This window comes from Apium graveolens, chromosome 7 (assembly GCF_009905375.1).
Source record: "Apium graveolens cultivar Ventura chromosome 7, ASM990537v1, whole genome shotgun sequence".
Lineage (NCBI taxonomy): Eukaryota > Viridiplantae > Streptophyta > Magnoliopsida > Apiales > Apiaceae > Apium > Apium graveolens.
The window spans coordinates 254,939,660-254,945,659 of record NC_133653.1 but is presented as its reverse complement, the minus strand read 5'-3'; the positions used below and the strand labels follow the sequence as shown (position 1 = coordinate 254,945,659).

Below are 6,000 nucleotides of genomic sequence, written 5' to 3'. Positions count from 1 at the left end.
TAATTCCATAAATCACACTAATCATAAGTTTCATATAAGAAACAAGCTTAATTAACTCAAAAACGCATCCGACAAAATCGTTGTTTACAGATATGGAAAATGAAATTCTTTTTTAGAACTCAAGGTAGTCCTGAAATTAAATTGATTGAGTGACTGTTTTCCTTTTCTTTGTATATTTAATCATTTATATTTGAATAGACATTAAATATAATAAATACTAGAATATTATGGATTATTATGTCAACATATAGAATACTTTTTCTAAATTAAATTGTGGAGATATTAAGTTTTAAGTTATCTTTTTATATACTACAATAAACATGATTCGAATAAGTACAAATTGAATAATTTTCATTATTTAATATCCGTAATAAGATTATTTTTAACAAATGTTCGTTGTCCAGCTATAGCTAATAAGTCATTATATTCGCACATATTATCATCCTCTAATAAACCCATCTATTCCTTCAAAATTTGTTCACAAAAGAAGCCATGAGTGTTCATCATCCAAGATCAATTCAACAGGTACGTAAACTAAGTAACAAATGTATAATTTCTACAATTATATATAATTTGTCCTAGATATTTATGTAGCTGAACAAATTTATATGATTGTAATTGTTTTAGCAATTTTATATAATACAATTGATACAGCTACCTAGCCTAGATCCTGAGTAAAAAGGCAGGTTCCAAAAAATAGTATTCTCCTAGCAAATTCCACACATATATATTTGAATTTATCACTAGATTATGTGTAAACACTTAACTTGTGTGAAGTAATGCTGGATTACTCATTAGTTGACTGTGTGCTACAACAATTTTACTCCCGCTGGTCTGTAGTAATAGTAATTGGTGCTTCATTGAAGTTTCGAAATGGTTTGTCCAGGATTACTTAAAATTCATTTTTGACTCATGTACTAATATTTATCTTAATTTATATTTTTGAATCGATGCAGTATCAAGGCTAATTAGGACCATACCAGAAAAACATAGTCAGTCACTGGGAGTAAAAGTAAACCATACAGGACCAGTGGCTTGTTTGGTAAATTAGTAGTTGATATGCCCTGTAAAATAGTACTCCATGACATATGTCTGTTACATATTCATTAGTTTTATTTTATAGTGTTCTTTTGAATAAACCCTTGCTCCTTCTCTTTCCCTGTCGCTCCACTAATTTGATATATAATATATAGTCTACTGTTAGAAGATTCATTAGATTTCCACGATAATCTCTATTCAGAACCGGAAAAATATAATGTTCTCAACTCGTGTTATTATGCTTTACCAAGTAAATTTTTATGCCATGTACAGTAATTTGGTTATCTAATTAATTAGAAAGCAGCCTTACCTGACAGAAATTCCTTTCCAGGAGGAGCACAGATTCCAGGGCAAGCCAGCTTGGCTTGATTTGTTTCTGAGTAAAACTTTCTTTGATCTTTGTTCAGTTCACGACCTTTGCAAAAATGATCGGAACAGGTAGTGCATTAATTGTAATTTAGCACTATGTCAATACTGTATCGCATCAGGTTCACATAATGGACACAATATATTAAAGCTTTACCGACATGTCTACAAGGATGTTGTCCCCGTTCGTGACATGGGAAATTATATAGATTGCTCCAAGATTCTGGTATGTGATCAAATTAACACTACAAGGAAAACCGGCTCACACAACGGTTTTTGCCCGTTATCTGATACCCTGAAAAACCGTTGACTATTGAGCCGCCGTCTCTTACATGGATCAGACAACGGGAAAAAACTGTTGTGTGAATGAGCACAGACAACGACCAGAGTAGTAAACCTGTTGTGTTACATCCAGAATAGACAACGCATTCTTGTAACTTATATTGTAAACATCTGTATTAGTCAAGTGTTCTGGAAACGGTTGTGTAGTGTGTCCATAATAATATAAGAACAAAACAAGTAATACAACTCTTATTGTCCTCAAATGGTTGTTCTACAGATCAACACACAACACAAATGAATTAAATAGCTCTTGTAGTAAAATTCTACAGACAACGCTTGCATTTTGTTTTGTGTTGTAGGAACTCTTCTCATACAAGATTTGTCCTGTTTCGTGTGTTGTGTGATTTAGTTTCACACTTGTCTTTTAGTTTACAATGTGTTGAGTTAGTGTTTAAGACATGATTCTTTTTATAACAAATGGTGTTGTCTGAACATAATTAGTTTTATAGAGAAGGGTTTTTTATTCAGTTTGGTATTGTGCGAAAGTCAATATTACAAGCTTTTAGTTTTTGAAATTATTGTGTGAAACAAACTATAACAATGTTTTAACTGGATAACTTACGGGTTAAAATCCCCTCAGACAATGGTTTCCAAATGCAAAGCAAATAAAGCAACATTGTAAAATTAATATGCCATCAAATTTAAAATCCAAAGAAAAACCATTGAGATTACAACCAAGTCATCACCATTACACTAGCAAACAACCAACCCTCCATTACTCCAGCAATCAACCAACCATCCATTACACCATTTCAACTAAAAACCAACTAAGTATAACCAAGTTCTATCTTAAGAAAAATAAGACCATTCGAGTACATGTACTTCGGGACTCTATATTGCTTGTTAAAACATATAAAAATGAAAAATCTGAGTTAACTTTCTTTAGAAATTCAGGTGACATTTACATGTGCAAACACACATGACGCTTTCTCTAGTATACGCACTAATATGCCAACTATAAATACCTTTTTTGCTCAACTATATCCAACTATATTTTCCAATGAATTTTTAGCTTTTGAATCCCCTGTAATAGGTTCATATCATCCATAAATTTTGATTCCCATGGCTTGAAGATTAATAATTGATTTTCCTGTGGTTGGCAGTTGTCCAAGACATTCTCGTGGTCTTTGCTCTCGGGTCTTGTTTTGTCCTGCAAATTCCAATAGAGAAACAAAAACATTAAGCTCCTCGTGACTAAAACTTCCTCTCTTCATAAATTCAATTCCATGTATCAATTTATGCAAATAATAAAATACTTCAGGTTTAATTTAAAACAAAAAGTTCAAACCTAATGATCACTTTTACAAACTCCATTTTCTTCTAGCAGTTATCTTTGTACAGTTCACACAAGAATCTTCAATACACTCTTCAACGATACCAACTTGGCAATCTTTGGTTAGTCAAGTTCAACCTGCAAAAAAAGTATATGTTGTTGATACACGAGAGTTGTGTAAGCTTCTATTTTATTTTGTATTCATACAAGACAATTAATAAAGACCTCCACCAAATCACAAGATTCGACCACACCTTCTAACCCATCACTCACATCTTGTCTTCTATGTTCGTGGTGTGGATGTTGGCTTCCAACAAGTATCATCCTTTCTATTGAGACAATACCCCTACAACAGTTGCAACTCTAGATAACTTTTTTCCTCCTCTAGCAACAATCTATACATGGGCTTGGTTAAACATATCAACAAAGTTTATATAATCTCTCCGCATCCCATTCAAACTTGTTTACCAGGTACTACAAACAACCAATAGTTTGATAAAAATAGAACAAAGTTAAGATACATGCATTCTTGAATCATAGTACTTGCAAAACCAATAATTTCTTAAATCAATCATATAACTTTGTTTAGAATAGACAGCATGAAAATTTATTTAATCTGAAGCAAAAAATATTAATTAAAAGCAATAAAATCAAGATAAGAACAAATCATATATTAAAAGCATCCAAAAATCAAGAATCTATTGAAACAAAATATGTGAATTGAGCAATCATATAACTTAAATTTATCCAGCAGCTAAGAAAACATACATAGTGAGCAATCAAAAATTAATTAATATCATAGGACCACCTGCAAAATGGATGAAATAAAAATTGCAGTATAAAATTACATGACATAACAAATTAGTAGGTTTTTAATACTAATACATTAATTGAACATATGAGCTCCTTTAATAATATATGAAAAGAATATAAAACCCAAGGCAATGAAAATAAAATCATTTAAAAAAAAATAAGACAAGTGTATACCTTTAACCCAAAAATCGAACTAGGGTTTGCGTTTGAAATCGAGCTTTTGAATAACTCGAGATAGGGGTTAGTTTCTAAGATTTGAATTGGGGTTTGGGTTTGGATTTAGAGAGGTGAGAGGTTAGAGTAAATTGAGGTGTTAAAAATTAGGTTTTAATTACACAAATGGTGTGATGGAAAGAGAGGCCGCATAGGAAGTTCAAACAGAGAGAACATGAGAGAAAGGGAGTTACAGCTTAGAGAGGGAGATGGACTACCATGTAAAGGGGAAATGAGTGAACAAAAGATGGGGAGATAGAGAGAGAGAGAGAGAGATCCATGAGAATGGGGGAGTTGGGACAGAAAGAATGGGGAGATGGAGAGAGAGAGTCAGTGATGAGAAGGGAGAGTTGGGAGAGAGAGAACAGGGAAAATAGAGGGGTGAGAGCAGAGACCGATGAGAAGGAGATATAAACGGGGTTAACAAAATGGGGGGAGATATAAGGGGGAAATAAAATTTTCACTTGGGGGCAAACTAAAAATAGAGGAGATGAAATGAAAAAATGGCCTAAAAAGTGAAATTTGGGTGAAGGGGGAAATGAAAATTTAAACAAGGGGAAAATGAAAAAGTGGGGTTTAAGGTGAAATAGGGGTAAATAGATATTTTTTTATTTATATGTATTATTTTATAATTTTTTTAATTTTACTTTATTTTATAAGAAGATAATCAAAATTAATATATCTTAACATCCGTATGGTTGGATCGTCGAAAAATTTATTTAAATAATCATTTTGTTAATGAGGAACGTGTCTAGTTTGAGAAAGTAGTACTTCAACTAGAATCTTCTTGTAAAGTTATGCAAGATATTTTTTTGAATTTATAAATTATTACATAAAATTTTAGATTACATATTAATGTAATAAAATTCAATCTAACATTTTTATTAATTTATAATTCACTTAAACAAATATATATTAATATCCATATGGTTGGATATTAGAAAAAAATTATTTCAAAAAATTATTTTGTTAAGCAGGAACGAAATCCATTTTAGGAACTACCACTTTCACTACATTTTCGTTATAATTTCAAGCAAGATATATTTGAAAATTTTAAAATATTTTTTAAGTGAATAAAATCAATATATATTAACATCAACAGTTTAAGGAATATATATTAACAAAGTCAATAAAATATATGGCATTAAAAATAATTGTCTGAAATTTAAAATGTGTTGTCTTAACAAAAGTCATACAACAGTTTTTAATATAAAACAATTGTGGGATGTAATATCAACCAAATAAATAGTGCCAAATTCATACAACGGTTTATAACCAAAAAGGTTATTTAAAAACAATGTCAATAACGGTTTCCAAGAAAAAAACCGTTGTTGAATCACACAACAGTATTTTTAAAAAGCATGTTGTACATAGTTTATACGACAACGTCTGAGAAAAATCATTTTAAAAAATTAATCCTGTAAATCGGGAACGAGTCTCGTTGTCGGGAGGGGTACTTTTACCAGATGTTTCTAATCATGGCATGCAAAATGAATTTCAAATTTTTTAATAATTTGTTCTTATGACTAAAATCTATATATCTTAACATCCGTACGGTTGGATCGTCGAAAAATCATTTTAAAAAATTAATCCTGTAAATCGGGAACGAGTCTCGTTGTCGGGAGGGGTACTTTTACCAGATTTTTCTAATCCTGGCATGCAAATGAATTTCAAATTTTTTAATAATTTTTTCTTATGACTAAAATCGATATATCCTAACATCCGTACGGTTGAATCGTCGAAAAATCCTTTTAAAAAATTAATCCTGTAAATCGGGAACGAGTCTCGTTGTCGGGAGGGGTACTTTTACCAGATTTTTCTAATCCAGACATTCGAGATGAATTTCAAATTTTTTAATACTTTTTTCATGTGACTAAAATGAGTATTTCTTAACATCCGTACGGTTGGATCGTCGAAAAATCATTTTAAAAAATTAATCCTGTAAATCGGGAACG

The 6,000-nt window shown here is 31.1% G+C and overlaps 1 long non-coding RNA gene across 5 annotated transcripts; it reads right to left on the bottom strand.

The window, feature by feature from the left end:
* Nucleotides 1-2,352: 2,352 nt before the first annotated feature.
* On the bottom strand, nucleotides 2,353-4,466 carry LOC141672500 (uncharacterized). 5 transcript variants are annotated; one of them, XR_012555557.1, is made up of 4 exons: nucleotides 4,007-4,466; nucleotides 3,245-3,493; nucleotides 3,035-3,157; nucleotides 2,353-2,896 (listed from the first exon to the last, which is right to left on the bottom strand). It is a non-coding gene; the product is annotated as an uncharacterized LOC141672500 (long non-coding RNA). The 5 variants fall into 5 exon arrangements; XR_012555554.1 differs by lacking the exon at nucleotides 3,245-3,493 and having other exon boundaries at nucleotides 4,007-4,459; XR_012555555.1 differs by lacking the exon at nucleotides 4,007-4,466 and having other exon boundaries at nucleotides 3,245-3,794.
* Between the last annotated feature and the right edge of the window lie 1,534 nt (nucleotides 4,467-6,000).